The following is a 19,240-nucleotide window of genomic DNA, read 5'->3' as shown; positions in this document are numbered from 1 at the left end:
CCGTGAACCGGCTTAAAAATTTGTTGCACGGCACTGCTCCGTGCACCACCCTCCAGGCCAAGTCCCCGATGAATAGTGGGAGGACCCCTGCGTAGAGTGCCCTCCATCGGGGACCCCCGCCTCCTCCGGACGGCAAGATGGTGCGCCATGGCGTGTCCGGACGGCCGGCGAGGATGGCAAAGTTGAGGGTGTGCAGGAGCAGCCCGTACAGGAAACCCCTCCGCGCGGAACTGAAAGGCACGGAGGGGATTTCCCCGAGGCGGCTCAAGTTGTGAGGCGCCGGCCCCCGAGGGAGGTTCCGGGGTTTGGCGCCGATGAGGAATTCCGTCCGGACGGGGGTCAGTTCGGACGGGATCTCCCCACGTGCTTGAGCCTCCTCGATACACCTAACGGAGTCAGGGCCCAGAGCTGTTTTTAGCGACTCGATGGCATCGGCCGCGCGGCGGACGTTGGCAGAATTTAGGCGCCGCGCCAGCGTGACTGGCGCCATCCAGCCCGCTCCTCCGCCATCGAGCAGGTCCCTGACCCTGGTCACCTCACCAGCCACAGCCCTCTCTTCCGACCGCCACATGAAGCCTCGGCCGTGGAGGTACGGATTCCCGAGCAGCGGCTCCTGCAGGACGGCCGCCACTCCAGCCGGCGGAGAGCTGCGCTTGGTGGAGACTTTGTTCCAGACCCTGATGAGTTCCCTGTAAAAGACAGGCAGCTCCCGGAGGGCGGTCCTGGCACCCCCCAAGTTCACAAACAGGAGCTGCGTGTCATAATTGAGGTCGAGCTGCTGGCGGAAGAAATACCTCGCCAGAGCACACCACCTAGGAGGGGGCTCGACGTAAAGGTATCTCTGCAGGGTCTGAAGACGGAAAGTCGCGAGCTGGGCGCTGACGCACACCAACGACTGACCGCCCTCCTCAAGCGGGAGACTCAAGACCGCGACAGAGACCCAGTGCTTCCTGTTGTTCCAGAAGAAGTCCACCAGCTTCTTCTGTATCTTGGCGACAAACGCAGGGGGAGGGGTCAAAGTGACCAGCCTGTACCACAGCATTGCGGCCACCAGCTGGTTTATGACTAGCGCTCGACCCCTGTAGGACAGCACTCGGAGCAGTCCTGTCCAGCGCCCTAGGCGAGCGGCGACCTTGGCCTCCAGCTCCTGCCAGTTCGCCGGCCAGGCTTCCTCGTCGGGGCTAAGGTAGACTCCCAGATAGAGGAGATGGGTCGTGCTCCAGGCAAAAGGCCTGAGCTCCTCCGGCAGGGAGTCCACCCGCCACTGACCCACCAGGAGTCCGGAACATTTCTCCCAGTTGATCCTGGCGGAGGACGCGGCCGAGTAAATCTCCTGGCACTCACGCATCCTCCGCAGGTCAGCGGGATCCTCTACCGCGAGGAGCACGTCATCGGCGTAAGCCGAGAGGACGACCTCCACGCCCGGCCCTTGCAGAGCCAGTCCCGTCAACCTCGTCCGCAAGAGGCGCAGGAAAGGCTCCACGCAAACGGCGTATAACTGGCCGGACATGGGGCATCCCTGGCGCACCCCTCTCCTAAAGCGAAGGGGCGCCGTCAAGGACCCGTTAACCTTAATCAGACACTCCGCGGCGGCGTACAAAAGTCGGATCCGGGCGACGAAATGCGTCCCGAACCCGAAAGCGCGCAGAGTTCCGAGCAGATAGTCGTGATCCACCCTGTCGAACGCCTTCTCTTGGTCGAGGGATAGGAAGGCGACCGACAGACCAGCCTCCTGGGAGCAATGGATGAGGTCCCGGACCAGATGGATGTTGTCGTGGATTGTCCGGCCCGGGACCGTGTATGACTGGTCGGGGTGGATCATGTGGTCCAGCACGGCACCAAGGCGAGCAGACATCGCCCTGGCGAAGATTTTGTAGTCCGTGCTGAGGAGGGAGACCGGGCGCCAGTTCTTAAGGAGGCGGAGATCGCCCTTCTTAGGCAGCAGGACGATGACTGCCCTGCGCCAAGAGAGGGGCATCTCCCCGGTCGCCAGACTTTCCCCCAGGACCCGCGCGTAGTCGCTCCCCAGGACGTCCCAGAACGCCCTGTGGAACTCCACGGTCAGCCCGTCCAGCCCCGGGGATTTTCCCCTCGAGAGCCGGGCGAGGGCACCGGTCAGCTCCGCCAGGCTTAGCGGAGCTTCCAGATTTTCGGCGCCCTCCGGGCCGACCTTCGGCAGGTCCTCCCACAAAACTCTACGCGCTTCCTCGCTGGACGGATCCGGAGAGAACAGAGCCCCGTAATATTCACGGACCCTGTTGTTGACGCCCTCCGGATCCGAGACGAGAGAGCCGTCGTCGGCCAGCAGCGTCAAGAGCTGCTTACGGACACTCTGCCTTTTTTCCAGCGAGTAGAAGAAGGGGGAGCCGCGGTCCAGATCCCGCAGGAACCGGATCCGCGACCTCACGAACGCGCCTCGGGACCCGACGAGCTGCAGGTCCTTCAGCGCGGCCTTCTTCGCTTCGTACACCGTCCGCAGGGCCGGGCCCTGGACGACTTGACCGAGACGGGCTTCCAGGTCGAGCACCTCTTTTTCTAGGCGCCCGACTCTGGCCGCCCGCCTCTTGGTCGACCCCCTCGCGTACTCTTGACAGAAGACGCGGACGTGAGCCTTGCCCACGTCCCACCATAGCCTCAAGGAGGGGAAGCCCCCCTGCTTCCTTCTCCAGTCGGACCAGAATCGACGGAACGAGTCCTGGAACCGCACGTCCTCCAGCAGCCGGTTGTTAAAGTGCCAGTACGCGGACCCCGTCCCCGCGCGGAGCGAAGCGAGCTCCGCCCACACCAGGTGGTGGTCCGAACACGGCACCGGCCGCATGGAGGCCGCCGGGACGCAGGAAACGTACGCCCGAGACACGTAAAGGCGGTCGACTCTAGACCATCCAACTCCAGGCCTCACCCAAGTAAAGGCGCTGGAGTCGGGGTGGAGATTTCGCCAGACGTCCACCAAGTCGAAGGACCCGACCAGGTCCCTCAACTTCTCCATCGCCGTCATGCACTGCGGGGCACCGGAGCGGTCCCTCGCCTCGAGGGTGCAGTTAAAATCCCCCCCGAGGACAATGCAGTCGCCGACGTCGACGGAGCCAAGAAGAGCGGACACCTCTTCAAAGAAGCGCGTTTGCTGCGGGCCGGGATGAGGGGCGTACACGTTCACGAGATGGAGCGGCACGTCCCCCAGGCGAACCGTTACGTGCAGCAAGCGGCCTGGCACGGGCTCCTCGACCCCCAAGATCTCCGGCTGAAAATGCGGGCCCAGCAAGATGGCCACCCCACTAGAAATGGCGGTGAGGTGGCTCATGCGGACCTCTCCTTGCCATTCCAGGAGCCACGTGGCTTCGTCTCCCGGAACGGTGTGGGTTTCTTGCAGGAAGCACACCGCATATTTCCCCTCCCGCAGGAGCGAAAAATTGTCAAATCTACGGCGTGCCCCTCTGCCGCCGTTGATGTTGAGGCTGGCTATGGTTATCTTCATGGCAAAAGCATAGTGCAACCTCTACCTTAACCTATTGTGGGGGAGGGAGCGGAGTCTTTTGTTGAACTCCGCTCCCTCCGCAGCCCAGCGAGGAGTCCCTCGAGCTCGCGCAGCTCAAGGTGCTGCTCCTTTGTCAAGGGCCCGCCCGCGGCCAAGGTTTTAACGGCGGCGCGGACGGACCCCTTGATCAGCTCCGGCTCGGACCATTTTTCCAGGGCCAGTCGGGCTTGGTCGCGGCGACCCCGGCTCTGGGCCAAAAAGTCCCGGAGTTCCTTTGCAGGAACGAGGAGGGCCTCAGCGGCGGCCGCGAGCAGATCCACCGCCTCACTGGCGGTGGTCTCTAGGTCTTCACCCGCGTCCCCCACCGAGTCCCCGTCCTCCTCCGGGAGGTGGCCGCCAGCAGCCGGCCCATCGACCGCACAAGGTACGGCAAATGAACCGGCCGCTCCAACCGGCCCTGGCACTGCCTCGATCCCACCCCCAGGATCGTCGGCAGAGGAGTCCCCACTGGGCTCTTTTAAAAATGGTGCCGGGTCGGGAAATGACAGCGGAAGGGGTTCCCCCTCCGCCCCAGGAACCGGAGAACAAGGAGAGACCCGGCCATAGGAAATCCCCAGGCCCTCCAAGTGCTCCAGCTCCAAAGTAAGGGGCGAGGGTGGGTGTTCCTCCCCCTCCCCGCTGCCACCCCCCGGCCCAGCATCTACAGTGTCATAATTATTTGTTTCATTCTCTGCCGGGTCGAGCAAATCCCGGGGGAAGTTGGGTAATAGCTGGGCGGGCTCAGGTTCGGCCTTTTCGGCCTCGCCCGCCTCAGTCCCCGGGACGCCCGGCCCGGCGGCTACGCATTCCTCCGCGGTCCCCACGCCCCCCACGACAGGCAGATCTTCCACTCCATCCCCGGGAGGCAGAGGCTGGGCAGCCTCAACTGTCTCACCCTCCCCGGGGAAAGACTCCTCGCGCCTGCAGCGCAATTTGGGGGCGCTGGTGGGGGACGCGGGACACGCGGCGGGCACCGCCTCCTCCGCGGAGGGATGTTGTTCCCCCTCCGCCTCATTGGGGCGGTGCCTCTTTTTGTTCCTGGGGGCGCGCGGAGTCAGGGAGACCTCCATGTCTGCCGAGGCCTCCCGCTCCGCCCCCCCCTTTTCCTTTTCTTGCCCGCGCCCGGGCCCCTCTGTGGTGGTATTCAAGGGCCCGGGCACGGGCTCGGGGCACCCCGCGCTCGCCGGTGACTGGGTTGGGCTGAGCGCGGTGGTCAGACTTTCCGGCGCACCGAGGGGACCCGCCTCTTGATGTTTTGTCTTCTTCCGCGCCTTCTTTCCGGTCGGACGCTCTCCCTCCCCCCCGCCGGAGGCCCTGAAAACAAAGGCCTCCGACGATGCCCGCGCACCCATGGCTCCCGGCACGCGGACGCAACTAGGGGGAGGGGTGGCGGCGGCGCCAGCCTTGGCCGCCTTCGGTGGTTTGGCGGCCTTGGAGGCGGGGCAGTTCTTGCGAACGTGCCCCACCTCCCTGCAGGCATGGCACCGCACGCCGTCCGACGTCCAGAAGACGCGGTAGGCAGTCCCCTCGTGCACCACATTAAAATGACCTTCCGTCGTCTCCTCCCGCGCCAGCCGGACAAAGAGCTGGCGGCGGAAGGAGAACACGTGGCGCAGGCTGTTCTCCCTGAGGCCGAGCGGTATGGGGTTGATCCCTGACCTTACCTCCCCCAGTTGTTGTAGGTGAGGGAGGAGGAGCTCAGCGGAAACAAAGGGCGGGACGTTTGAAACGATGACCCTCTGCGCGGTGGCCTCGAGAGGGTCCACCGGCAGGAACGTCCCGCCCACCGTGAGCCCCTTTTCAAGGGCCAGGGACACCGCCCGCTCCGACCCCAGGAAGAACACGGCCTTCCCAGACATCTTGGAGGCTGCGACAATGGCCGAGGGGCCGACTACCCCAGCCATCGCCCGCACGCACTCCTCAATGCTCATTGTGGGGTGAGTGTAGCTCTTGACCCCGTGTTTCCTGGTTATAAGTCTGAATGGTGGCAGGGCAGCGGGTGGCGCAGGAGGTGCCGTGGATGTGGACACCGCCTGCGCATACGTCCTTGCTGGCCCTGCCACCGGCGTGGATGGGGTCGCCATCACGGGGTCCCTTTAAGGGCTACACCCACCCCAAAGTCACAGGCCTTAATGGTCTTTATTAGGCCTCTTGTAGATTGACTGAGCAGAGGAGCCCTTAATGAGGTACCTCTCCCCTAGTTGGCAATTGGGGAGGGGCCTTGCTCCCTCTGCTCAGTTGTCTTAATTGGTTTTGTTTTTTTGTTTTTTTTTTGTAAATTTGGAAGGAAGAGGCCTCAGAGAGAGAGGGGAGAAACAGAGTAGCAGAGAAAGAGAGAGGGGGGGTGGGAAGGGGGGGGGGGACTGCGAGGGCAGGTCTCCCCTCGCAGCTGTGGGTGGGTGCACTCCCCAGATGGCAAAACACAAAAGTCTTTGGGGTGGTCTTCAGGTGGGGGGAGAAGATGTCTTCACCTGGGGTAGCTGGAGCCACCAGGCACTCCTAACGATCTTTAATTGGGTGTTTAAGAAAAACAACAATCTTCAGCCTGGTAGCTCCAGCTATCCCAGGCTAGGCAAATGTGGGGGGTGGGGGGGGTTCCAATTGTGGGGGGGGGCCTAGTTGTAAGCAAGGCCCCCACACACACTACCACACACACACACACCCCCCGCGATGTTCCGGCCCTCAGTGGTCTTCTTTCCTCCCCCCACCGAAACAACAAAGTCTTTTTGGGGAAATGCACCCACACCCACCTGTAGAATGTTGAGTCTCCCTCCTTCCACACTGGATGGTTGTTGTGGTTTTTCCCCCTCTCTCCAACTCTTTGCAGAAATGATAAAGTTGTTGAAATGTTTTCTGTTCTCCTCCTCTCCCTCTGGATAAAGTTGTAGGTGAAGCCCCTTCCTTCCTTCTCTTCCTGGCTGGTCTCAGGGCTCTACAGGCAGGAGCTCAAGTTGCTAGCTGCTTCCCTCACTGCTCACAGCTCCAACTGAGCAGGACACGCCTCTACTGCTTCACGATTGGTCCCTTGTGCTTGAAAAAAAACTCTTTTGAGTGAACACTGAATGTCCCGAGTGGGATATGAACCCACATCTCCAGAGGATATTTTGACCTGAGCACAACACCTGAGACCGCTTGACCATCCTGACTGGTTCCCTTGTGCATGAAACTCTTTTGAGTTTATCTGTGAAAACATAAAAACATTAAACGGTGCCACCCGACCTGGGTGACACTCCAGACATTTACAAGGCCCATTTTTTTTTTTCCCCCTTTTTTGTGTTTTTTTTTTTTTGTGTTTTTTTCTTTTTTTTTTTTGTTTTTTTTTGGGCACTAAAATCACAATTTTTCCCCAGTGCCCCCTATAAAAGGGAAGGGGACACTAAAAGCACCGGCAATTAAAACAAATTAACTTTAAAACGTAAAATCAAATTAAAATTTGGTTGCCGGGCGTGATGATGCACTCCAGTCCCTCCGGTGCCCACCTCTCGCGGAAGGCCGCGAGCGTACCGGTGGACACCGCGTGCTCCATCTCCAAGGACACCCTGGACCGGATGTAAGAGCGGAAGAGAGGCAGGCAGTCAGGTTGAACGACCCCCTCGACCGCCCGCTGCCTGGACCGGCTGATGGCACCCTTGGCCGTGCCCAGGAGCAGTCCTACGAGGAGGCCTTCGGACCTACCCGCTCCCCTCCGCACAGGGTGCCCAAAGATCAGGAGAGTGGGACTGAAGTGCAGCCAGAATTTCAGGAGCAGCCCCTTCAAATAATGGAACAGGGGCTGCAACCTCGTGCATTCCATAAAAACATGGAACACGGACTCCTCCAGACCGCAGAAATTGCAGGCGGCCTGGGAGTCCGTGAACCGGCTTAAAAATTTGTTGCACGGCACTGCTCCGTGCACCACCCTCCAGGCCAAGTCCCCGATGAATAGTGGGAGGACCCCTGCGTAGAGTGCCCTCCATCGGGGACCCCCGCCTCCTCCGGACGGCAAGATGGTACGCCATGGCGTGTCCGGACGGCCGGCGAGGATGGCAAAGTTGAGGGTGTGCAGGAGCAGCCCGTACAGGAAACCCCTCCGCGCGGAACTGAAAGGCACGGAGGGGATTTCCCCGAGGCGGCTCAAGTTGTGAGGCGCCGGCCCCCGAGGGAGGTTCCGGGGTTTGGCGCCGATGAGGAATTCCGTCCGGACGGGGGTCAGTTCGGACGGGATCTCCCCACGTGCTTGAGCCTCCTCGATACACCTAACGGAGTCAGGGCCCAGAGCTGTTTTTAGCGACTCGATGGCATCGGCCGCGCGGCGGACGTTGGCAGAATTTAGGCGCCGCGCCAGCGTGACTGGCGCCATCCAGCCCGCTCCTCCGCCATCGAGCAGGTCCCTGACCCTGGTCACCTCACCAGCCACAGCCCTCTCTTCCGACCGCCACATGAAGCCTCGGCCGTGGAGGTACGGATTCCCGAGCAGCGGCTCCTGCAGGACGGCCGCCACTCCAGCCGGCGGAGAGCTGCGCTTGGTGGAGACTTTGTTCCAGACCCTGATGAGTTCCCTGTAAAAGACAGGCAGCTCCCGGAGGGCGGTCCTGGCACCCCCCAAGTTCACAAACAGGAGCTGCGTGTCATAATTGAGGTCGAGCTGCTGGCGGAAGAAATACCTCGCCAGAGCACACCACCTAGGAGGGGGCTCGACGTAAAGGTATCTCTGCAGGGTCTGAAGACGGAAAGTCGCGAGCTGGGCGCTGACGCACACCAACGACTGACCGCCCTCCTCAAGCGGGAGACTCAAGACCGCGACAGAGACCCAGTGCTTCCTGTTGTTCCAGAAGAAGTCCACCAGCTTCTTCTGTATCTTGGCGACAAACGCAGGGGGAGGGGTCAAAGTGACCAGCCGGTACCACAGCATTGCGGCCACCAGCTGGTTTATGACTAGCGCTCGACCCCTGTAGGACAGCACTCGGAGCAGTCCTGTCCAGCGCCCTAGGCGAGCGGCGACCTTGGCCTCCAGCTCCTGCCAGTTCGCCGGCCAGGCTTCCTCGTCGGGGCTAAGGTAGACTCCCAGATAGAGGAGATGGGTCGTGCTCCAGGCAAAAGGCCTGAGCTCCTCCGGCAGGGAGTCCACCCGCCACTGACCCACCAGGAGTCCGGAACATTTCTCCCAGTTGATCCTGGCGGAGGACGCGGCCGAGTAAATCTCCTGGCACTCACGCATCCTCCGCAGGTCAGCGGGATCCTCTACCGCGAGGAGCACGTCATCGGCGTAAGCCGAGAGGACGACCTCCACGCCCGGCCCTTGCAGAGCCAGTCCCGTCAACCTCGTCCGCAAGAGGCGCAGGAAAGGCTCCACGCAAACGGCGTATAACTGGCCGGACATGGGGCATCCCTGGCGCACCCCTCTCCTAAAGCGAAGGGGCGCCGTCAAGGACCCGTTAACCTTAATCAGACACTCCGCGGCGGCGTACAAAAGTCGGATCCGGGCGACGAAATGCGTCCCGAACCCGAAAGCGCGCAGAGTTCCGAGCAGATAGTCGTGATCCACCCTGTCGAACGCCTTCTCTTGGTCGAGGGATAGGAAGGCGACCGACAGACCAGCCTCCTGGGAGCAATGGATGAGGTCCCGGACCAGATGGATGTTGTCGTGGATTGTCCGGCCCGGGACCGTGTATGACTGGTCGGGGTGGATCATGTGGTCCAGCACGGCACCAAGGCGAGCAGACATCGCCCTGGCGAAGATTTTGTAGTCCGTGCTGAGGAGGGAGACCGGGCGCCAGTTCTTAAGGAGGCGGAGATCGCCCTTCTTTGGCAGCAGGACGATGACTGCCCTGCGCCAAGAGAGGGGCATCTCCCCGGTCGCCAGACTTTCCCCCAGGACCCGCGCGTAGTCGCTCCCCAGGACGTCCCAGAACGCCCTGTGGAACTCCACGGTCAGCCCGTCCAGCCCCGGGGATTTTCCCCTCGAGAGCCGGGCGAGGGCACCGGTCAGCTCCGCCAGGCTTAGCGGAGCTTCCAGATTTTCGGCGCCCTCCGGGCTGACCTTCGGCAGGTCCTCCCACAAAACTCTACGCGCTTCCTCGCTGGACGGATCCGGAGAGAACAGAGCCCCGTAATATTCACGGACCCTGTTGTTGACGCCCTCCGGATCCGAGACGAGAGAGCCGTCGTCGGCCAGCAGCGTCAAGAGCTGCTTACGGACACTCTGCCTTTTTTCCAGCGAGTAGAAGAAGGGGGAGCCGCGGTCCAGATCCCGCAGGAACCGGATCCGCGACCTCACGAACGCGCCTCGGGACCCGACGAGCTGCAGGTCCTTCAGCGCGGCCTTCTTCGCTTCGTACACCGTCCGCAGGGCCGGGCCCTGGACGACTTGACCGAGACGGGCTTCCAGGTCGAGCACCTCTTTTTCTAGGCGCCCGACTCTGGCCGCCCGCCTCTTGGTCGACCCCCTCGCGTACTCTTGACAGAAGACGCGGACGTGAGCCTTGCCCACGTCCCACCATAGCCTCAAGGAGGGGAAGCCCCCCTGCTTCCTTCTCCAGTCGGACCAGAATCGACGGAACGAGTCCTGGAACCGCACGTCCTCCAGCAGCCGGTTGTTAAAGTGCCAGTACGCGGACCCCGTCCCCGCGCGGAGCGAAGCGAGCTCCGCCCACACCAGGTGGTGGTCCGAACACGGCACCGGCCGCATGGAGGCCGCCGGGACGCAGGAAACGTACGCCCGAGACACGTAAAGGCGGTCGACTCTAGACCATCCAACTCCAGGCCTCACCCAAGTAAAGGCGCTGGAGTCGGGGTGGAGATTTCGCCAGACGTCCACCAAGTCGAAGGACCCGACCAGGTCCCTCAACTTCTCCATCGCCGTCATGCACTGCGGGGCACCGGAGCGGTCCCTCGCCTCGAGGGTGCAGTTAAAATCCCCCCCGAGGACAATGCAGTCGCCGACGTCGACGGAGCCAAGAAGAGCGGACACCTCTTCAAAGAAGCGCGTTTGCTGCGGGCCGGGATGAGGGGCGTACACGTTCACGAGATGGAGCGGCACGTCCCCCAGGCGAACCGTTACGTGCAGCAAGCGGCCTGGCACGGGCTCCTCGACCCCCAAGATCTCCGGCTGAAAATGCGGGCCCAGCAAGATGGCCACCCCACTAGAAATGGCGGTGAGGTGGCTCATGCGGACCTCTCCTTGCCATTCCAGGAGCCACGTGGCTTCGTCTCCCGGAACGGTGTGGGTTTCTTGCAGGAAGCACACCGCATATTTCCCCTCCCGCAGGAGCGAAAAATTGTCAAATCTACGGCGTGCCCCTCTGCCGCCGTTGATGTTGAGGCTGGCTATGGTTATCTTCATGGCAAAAGCATAGTGCAACCTCTACCTTAACCTATTGTGGGGGAGGGAGCGGAGTCTTTTGTTGAACTCCGCTCCCTCCGCAGCCCAGCGAGGAGTCCCTCGAGCTCGCGCAGCTCAAGGTGCTGCTCCTTTGTCAAGGGCCCGCCCACGGCCAAGGTTTTAACGGCGGCGCGGACGGACCCCTTGATCAGCTCCGGCTCGGACCATTTTTCCAGGGCCAGTCGGGCTTGGTCGCGGCGACCCCGGCTCTGGGCCAAAAAGTCCCGGAGTTCCTTTGCAGGAACGAGGAGGGCCTCAGCGGCGGCCGCGAGCAGATCCACCGCCTCACTGGCGGTGGTCTCTAGGTCTTCACCCGCGTCCCCCACCGAGTCCCCGTCCTCCTCCGGGAGGTGGCCGCCAGCAGCCGGCCCATCGACCGCACAAGGTACGGCAAATGAACCGGCCGCTCCAACCGGCCCTGGCACTGCCTCGATCCCACCCCCAGGATCGTCGGCAGAGGAGTCCCCACTGGGCTCTTTTAAAAATGGTGCCGGGTCGGGAAATGACAGCGGAAGGGGTTCCCCCTCCGCCCCAGGAACCGGAGAACAAGGAGAGACCCGGCCATAGGAAATCCCCAGGCCCTCCAAGTGCTCCAGCTCCAAAGTAAGGGGCGAGGGTGGGTGTTCCTCCCCCTCCCCGCTGCCACCCCCCGGCCCAGCATCTACAGTGTCATAATTATTTGTTTCATTCTCTGCCGGGTCGAGCAAATCCCGGGGGAAGTTGGGTAATAGCTGGGCGGGCTCAGGTTCGGCCTTTTCGGCCTCGCCCGCCTCAGTCCCCGGGACGCCCGGCCCGGCGGCTACGCATTCCTCCGCGGTCCCCACGCCCCCCACGACAGGCAGATCTTCCACTCCATCCCCGGGAGGCAGAGGCTGGGCAGCCTCAACTGTCTCACCCTCCCCGGGGAAAGACTCCTCGCGCCTGCAGCGCAATTTGGGGGCGCTGGTGGGGGACGCGGGACACGCGGCGGGCACCGCCTCCTCCGCGGAGGGATGTTGTTCCCCCTCCGCCTCATTGGGGCGGTGCCTCTTTTTGTTCCTGGGGGCGCGCGGAGTCAGGGAGACCTCCATGTCTGCCGAGGCCTCCCGCTCCGCCCCCCCCTTTTCCTTTTCTTGCCCGCGCCCGGGCCCCTCTGTGGTGGTATTCAAGGGCCCGGGCACGGGCTCGGGGCACCCCGCGCTCGCCGGTGACTGGGTTGGGCTGAGCGCGGTGGTCAGACTTTCCGGCGCACCGAGGGGACCCGCCTCTTGATGTTTTGTCTTCTTCCGCGCCTTCTTTCCGGTCGGACGCTCTCCCTCCCCCCCGCCGGAGGCCCTGAAAACAAAGGCCTCCGACGATGCCCGCGCACCCATGGCTCCCGGCACGCGGACGCAACTAGGGGGAGGGGTGGCGGCGGCGCCAGCCTTGGCCGCCTTCGGTGGTTTGGCGGCCTTGGAGGCGGGGCAGTTCTTGCGAACGTGCCCCACCTCCCTGCAGGCATGGCACCGCACGCCGTCCGACGTCCAGAAGACGCGGTAGGCAGTCCCCTCGTGCACCACATTAAAATGACCTTCCGTCGTCTCCTCCCGCGCCAGCCGGACAAAGAGCTGGCGGCGGAAGGAGAACACGTGGCGCAGGCTGTTCTCCCTGAGGCCGAGCGGTATGGGGTTGATCCCTGACCTTACCTCCCCCAGTTGTTGTAGGTGAGGGAGGAGGAGCTCAGCGGAAACAAAGGGCGGGACGTTTGAAACGATGACCCTCTGCGCGGTGGCCTCGAGAGGGTCCACCGGCAGGAACGTCCCGCCCACCGTGAGCCCCTTTTCAAGGGCCAGGGACACCGCCCGCTCCGACCCCAGGAAGAACACGGCCTTCCCAGACATCTTGGAGGCTGCGACAATGGCCGAGGGGCCGACTACCCCAGCCATCGCCCGCACGCACTCCTCAATGCTCATTGTGGGGTGAGTGTAGCTCTTGACCCCGTGTTTCCTGGTTATAAGTCTGAATGGTGGCAGGGCAGCGGGTGGCGCAGGAGGTGCCGTGGATGTGGACACCGCCTGCGCATACGTCCTTGCTGGCCCTGCCACCGGCGTGGATGGGGTCGCCATCACGGGGTCCCTTTAAGGGCTACACCCACCCCAAAGTCACAGGCCTTAATGGTCTTTATTAGGCCTCTTGTAGATTGACTGAGCAGAGGAGCCCTTAATGAGGTACCTCTCCCCTAGTTGGCAATTGGGGAGGGGCCTTGCTCCCTCTGCTCAGTTGTCTTAATTGGTTTTGTTTTTTTGTTTTTTTTTTGTAAATTTGGAAGGAAGAGGCCTCAGAGAGAGAGGGGAGAAACAGAGTAGCAGAGAAAGAGAGAGGGGGGGTGGGAAGGGGGGGGGGGACTGCGAGGGCAGGTCTCCCCTCGCAGCTGTGGGTGGGTGCACTCCCCAGATGGCAAAACACAAAAGTCTTTGGGGTGGTCTTCAGGTGGGGGGAGAAGATGTCTTCACCTGGGGTAGCTGGAGCCACCAGGCACTCCTAACGATCTTTAATTGGGTGTTTAAGAAAAACAACAATCTTCAGCCTGGTAGCTCCAGCTATCCCAGGCTAGGCAAATGTGGGGGGTGGGGGGGGTTCCAATTGTGGGGGGGGGCCTAGTTGTAAGCAAGGCCCCCACACACACTACCACACACACACACACCCCCCGCGATGTTCCGGCCCTCAGTGGTCTTCTTTCCTCCCCCCACCGAAACAACAAAGTCTTTTTGGGGAAATGCACCCACACCCACCTGTAGAATGTTGAGTCTCCCTCCTTCCACACTGGATGGTTGTTGTGGTTTTTCCCCCTCTCTCCAACTCTTTGCAGAAATGATAAAGTTGTTGAAATGTTTTCTGTTCTCCTCCTCTCCCTCTGGATAAAGTTGTAGGTGAAGCCCCTTCCTTCCTTCTCTTCCTGGCTGGTCTCAGGGCTCTACAGGCAGGAGCTCAAGTTGCTAGCTGCTTCCCTCACTGCTCACAGCTCCAACTGAGCAGGACACGCCTCTACTGCTTCACGATTGGTCCCTTGTGCTTGAAAAAAAACTCTTTTGAGTGAACACTGAATGTCCCGAGTGGGATATGAACCCACATCTCCAGAGGATATTTTGACCTGAGCACAACACCTGAGACCGCTTGACCATCCTGACTGGTTCCCTTGTGCATGAAACTCTTTTGAGTTTATCTGTGAAAACATAAAAACATTAAACGGTGCCACCCGACCTGGGTGACACTCCAGACATTTACAAGGCCCATTTTTTTTTTTCCCCCTTTTTTGTGTTTTTTTTTTTTTGTGTTTTTTTCTTTTTTTTTTTTGTTTTTTTTTGGGCACTAAAATCACAATTTTTCCCCAGTGCCCCCTATAAAAGGGAAGGGGACACTAAAAGCACCGGCAATTAAAACAAATTAACTTTAAAACGTAAAATCAAATTAAAATTTGGTTGCCGGGCGTGATGATGCACTCCAGTCCCTCCGGTGCCCACCTCTCGCGGAAGGCCGCGAGCGTACCGGTGGACACCGCGTGCTCCATCTCCAAGGACACCCTGGACCGGATGTAAGAGCGGAAGAGAGGCAGGCAGTCAGGTTGAACGACCCCCTCGACCGCCCGCTGCCTGGACCGGCTGATGGCACCCTTGGCCGTGCCCAGGAGCAGTCCTACGAGGAGGCCTTCGGACCTACCCGCTCCCCTCCGCACAGGGTGCCCAAAGATCAGGAGAGTGGGACTGAAGTGCAGCCAGAATTTCAGGAGCAGCCCCTTCAAATAATGGAACAGGGGCTGCAACCTCGTGCATTCCATAAAAACATGGAACACGGACTCCTCCAGACCGCAGAAATTGCAGGCGGCCTGGGAGTCCGTGAACCGGCTTAAAAATTTGTTGCACGGCACTGCTCCGTGCACCACCCTCCAGGCCAAGTCCCCGATGAATAGTGGGAGGACCCCTGCGTAGAGTGCCCTCCATCGGGGACCCCCGCCTCCTCCGGACGGCAAGATGGTACGCCATGGCGTGTCCGGACGGCCGGCGAGGATGGCAAAGTTGAGGGTGTGCAGGAGCAGCCCGTACAGGAAACCCCTCCGCGCGGAACTGAAAGGCACGGAGGGGATTTCCCCGAGGCGGCTCAAGTTGTGAGGCGCCGGCCCCCGAGGGAGGTTCCGGGGTTTGGCGCCGATGAGGAATTCCGTCCGGACGGGGGTCAGTTCGGACGGGATCTCCCCACGTGCTTGAGCCTCCTCGATACACCTAACGGAGTCAGGGCCCAGAGCTGTTTTTAGCGACTCGATGGCATCGGCCGCGCGGCGGACGTTGGCAGAATTTAGGCGCCGCGCCAGCGTGACTGGCGCCATCCAGCCCGCTCCTCCGCCATCGAGCAGGTCCCTGACCCTGGTCACCTCACCAGCCACAGCCCTCTCTTCCGACCGCCACATGAAGCCTCGGCCGTGGAGGTACGGATTCCCGAGCAGCGGCTCCTGCAGGACGGCCGCCACTCCAGCCGGCGGAGAGCTGCGCTTGGTGGAGACTTTGTTCCAGACCCTGATGAGTTCCCTGTAAAAGACAGGCAGCTCCCGGAGGGCGGTCCTGGCACCCCCCAAGTTCACAAACAGGAGCTGCGTGTCATAATTGAGGTCGAGCTGCTGGCGGAAGAAATACCTCGCCAGAGCACACCACCTAGGAGGGGGCTCGACGTAAAGGTATCTCTGCAGGGTCTGAAGACGGAAAGTCGCGAGCTGGGCGCTGACGCACACCAACGACTGACCGCCCTCCTCAAGCGGGAGACTCAAGACCGCGACAGAGACCCAGTGCTTCCTGTTGTTCCAGAAGAAGTCCACCAGCTTCTTCTGTATCTTGGCGACAAACGCAGGGGGAGGGGTCAAAGTGACCAGCCGGTACCACAGCATTGCGGCCACCAGCTGGTTTATGACTAGCGCTCGACCCCTGTAGGACAGCACTCGGAGCAGTCCTGTCCAGCGCCCTAGGCGAGCGGCGACCTTGGCCTCCAGCTCCTGCCAGTTCGCCGGCCAGGCTTCCTCGTCGGGGCTAAGGTAGACTCCCAGATAGAGGAGATGGGTCGTGCTCCAGGCAAAAGGCCTGAGCTCCTCCGGCAGGGAGTCCACCCGCCACTGACCCACCAGGAGTCCGGAACATTTCTCCCAGTTGATCCTGGCGGAGGACGCGGCCGAGTAAATCTCCTGGCACTCACGCATCCTCCGCAGGTCAGCGGGATCCTCTACCGCGAGGAGCACGTCATCGGCGTAAGCCGAGAGGACGACCTCCACGCCCGGCCCTTGCAGAGCCAGTCCCGTCAACCTCGTCCGCAAGAGGCGCAGGAAAGGCTCCACGCAAACGGCGTATAACTGGCCGGACATGGGGCATCCCTGGCGCACCCCTCTCCTAAAGCGAAGGGGCGCCGTCAAGGACCCGTTAACCTTAATCAGACACTCCGCGGCGGCGTACAAAAGTCGGATCCGGGCGACGAAATGCGTCCCGAACCCGAAAGCGCGCAGAGTTCCGAGCAGATAGTCGTGATCCACCCTGTCGAACGCCTTCTCTTGGTCGAGGGATAGGAAGGCGACCGACAGACCAGCCTCCTGGGAGCAATGGATGAGGTCCCGGACCAGATGGATGTTGTCGTGGATTGTCCGGCCCGGGACCGTGTATGACTGGTCGGGGTGGATCATGTGGTCCAGCACGGCACCAAGGCGAGCAGACATCGCCCTGGCGAAGATTTTGTAGTCCGTGCTGAGGAGGGAGACCGGGCGCCAGTTCTTAAGGAGGCGGAGATCGCCCTTCTTTGGCAGCAGGACGATGACTGCCCTGCGCCAAGAGAGGGGCATCTCCCCGGTCGCCAGACTTTCCCCCAGGACCCGCGCGTAGTCGCTCCCCAGGACGTCCCAGAACGCCCTGTGGAACTCCACGGTCAGCCCGTCCAGCCCCGGGGATTTTCCCCTCGAGAGCCGGGCGAGGGCACCGGTCAGCTCCGCCAGGCTTAGCGGAGCTTCCAGATTTTCGGCGCCCTCCGGGCTGACCTTCGGCAGGTCCTCCCACAAAACTCTACGCGCTTCCTCGCTGGACGGATCCGGAGAGAACAGAGCCCCGTAATATTCACGGACCCTGTTGTTGACGCCCTCCGGATCCGAGACGAGAGAGCCGTCGTCGGCCAGCAGCGTCAAGAGCTGCTTACGGACACTCTGCCTTTTTTCCAGCGAGTAGAAGAAGGGGGAGCCGCGGTCCAGATCCCGCAGGAACCGGATCCGCGACCTCACGAACGCGCCTCGGGACCCGACGAGCTGCAGGTCCTTCAGCGCGGCCTTCTTCGCTTCGTACACCGTCCGCAGGGCCGGGTCCTGGACGACTTGACCGAGACGGGCTTCCAGGTCGAGCACCTCTTTTTCTAGGCGCCCGACTCTGGCCGCCCGCCTCTTGGTCGACCCCCTCGCGTACTCTTGACAGAAGACGCGGACGTGAGCCTTGCCCACGTCCCACCATAGCCTCAAGGAGGGGAAGCCCCCCTGCTTCCTTCTCCAGTCGGACCAGAATCGACGGAACGAGTCCTGGAACCGCACGTCCTCCAGCAGCCGGTTGTTAAAGTGCCAGTACGCGGACCCCGTCCCCGCGCGGAGCGAAGCGAGCTCCGCCCACACCAGGTGGTGGTCCGAACACGGCACCGGCCGCATGGAGGCCGCCGGGACGCAGGAAACGTACGCCCGAGACACGTAAAGGCGGTCGACTCTAGACCATCCAACTCCAGGCCTCACCCAAGTAAAGGCGCTGGAGTCGGGGTGGAGATTTCGCCAGACGTCCACCAAGTCGAAGGACCCGACCAGGTCCCTCAACTTCTCCATCGCCGTCATGCACTGCGGGGCACCGGAGCGGTCCCTCGCCTCGAGGGTGCAGTTAAAATCCCCCCCGAGGACAATGCAGTCGCCGACGTCGACGGAGCCAAGAAGAGCGGACACCTCTTCAAAGAAGCGCGTTTGCTGCGGGCCGGGATGAGGGGCGTACACGTTCACGAGATGGAGCGGCACGTCCCCCAGGCGAACCGTTACGTGCAGCAAGCGGCCTGGCACGGGCTCCTCGACCCCCAAGATCTCCGGCTGAAAATGCGGGCCCAGCAAGATGGCCACCCCACTAGAAATGGCGGTGAGGTGGCTCATGCGGACCTCTCCTTGCCATTCCAGGAGCCACGTGGCTTCGTCTCCCGGAACGGTGTGGGTTTCTTGCAGGAAGCACACCGCATATTTCCCCTCCCGCAGGAGCGAAAAATTGTCAAATCTACGGCGTGCCCCTCTGCCGCCGTTGATGTTGAGGCTGGCTATGGTTATCTTCATGGCAAAAGCATAGTGCAACCTCTACCTTAACCTATTGTGGGGGAGGGAGCGGAGTCTTTTGTTGAACTCCGCTCCCTCCGCAGCCCAGCGAGGAGTCCCTCGAGCTCGCGCAGCTCAAGGTGCTGCTCCTTTGTCAAGGGCCCGCCCACGGCCAAGGTTTTAACGGCGGCGCGGACGGACCCCTTGATCAGCTCCGGCTCGGACCATTTTTCCAGGGCCAGTCGGGCTTGGTCGCGGCGACCCCGGCTCTGGGCCAAAAAGTCCCGGAGTTCCTTTGCAGGAACGAGGAGGGCCTCAGCGGCGGCCGCGAGCAGATCCACCGCCTCACTGGCGGTGGTCTCTAGGTCTTCACCCGCGTCCCCCACCGAGTCCCCGTCCTCCTCCGGGAGGTGGCCGCCAGCAGCCGGCCCATCGACCGCACAAGGTACGGCAAATGAACCGGCCGCTCCAACCGGCCCTGGCACTGCCTCGATCCCACCCCCAGGATCGTCGGCAGAGGAGTCCCCACTGGGCTCTTTTAAAAATGGTGCCGGGTCGGGAAATGACAGCGGAAGGGGTTCCCCCTCCGCCCCAGGAACCGGAGAACAAGGAGAGACCCGGCCATAGGAAATCCCCAGGCCCTCCAAGTGCTCCAGCTCCAAAGTAAGGGGCGAGGGTGGGTGTTCCTCCCCCTCCCCGCTGCCACCCCCCGGCCCAGCATCTACAGTGTCATAATTATTTGTTTCATTCTCTGCCGGGTCGAGCAAATCCCGGGGGAAGTTGGGTAATAGCTGGGCGGGCTCAGGTTCGGCCTTTTCGGCCTCGCCCGCCTCAGTCCCCGGGACGCCCGGCCCGGCGGCTACGCATTCCTCCGCGGTCCCCACGCCCCCCACGACAGGCAGATCTTCCACTCCATCCCCGGGAGGCAGAGGCTGGGCAGCCTCAACTGTCTCACCCTCCCCGGGGAAAGACTCCTCGCGCCTGCAGCGCAATTTGGGGGCGCTGGTGGGGGACGCGGGACACGCGGCGGGCACCGCCTCCTCCGCGGAGGGATGTTGTTCCCCCTCCG

General features: G+C 62.1%; 1 protein-coding gene across 7 annotated transcripts in view; it reads left to right on the top strand.

Annotated features, from left to right (window-relative positions):
- The window catches only part of pcdh7b (protocadherin 7b), a 581,399-nt gene that overhangs the window by 292,432 nt on the left and 269,727 nt on the right, over positions 1-19,240 (top strand). The gene's annotated exons all lie outside the window — the stretch shown is intronic.

Source organism: Pristiophorus japonicus, chromosome 2, assembly GCF_044704955.1.
Source record: "Pristiophorus japonicus isolate sPriJap1 chromosome 2, sPriJap1.hap1, whole genome shotgun sequence".
In the NCBI taxonomy this organism is placed as follows: Eukaryota; Metazoa; Chordata; class Chondrichthyes; family Pristiophoridae; genus Pristiophorus; species Pristiophorus japonicus.
The sequence above is the reverse complement of the archived record's forward strand: the minus strand, read 5'-3'. Positions and strand labels throughout refer to the sequence as shown.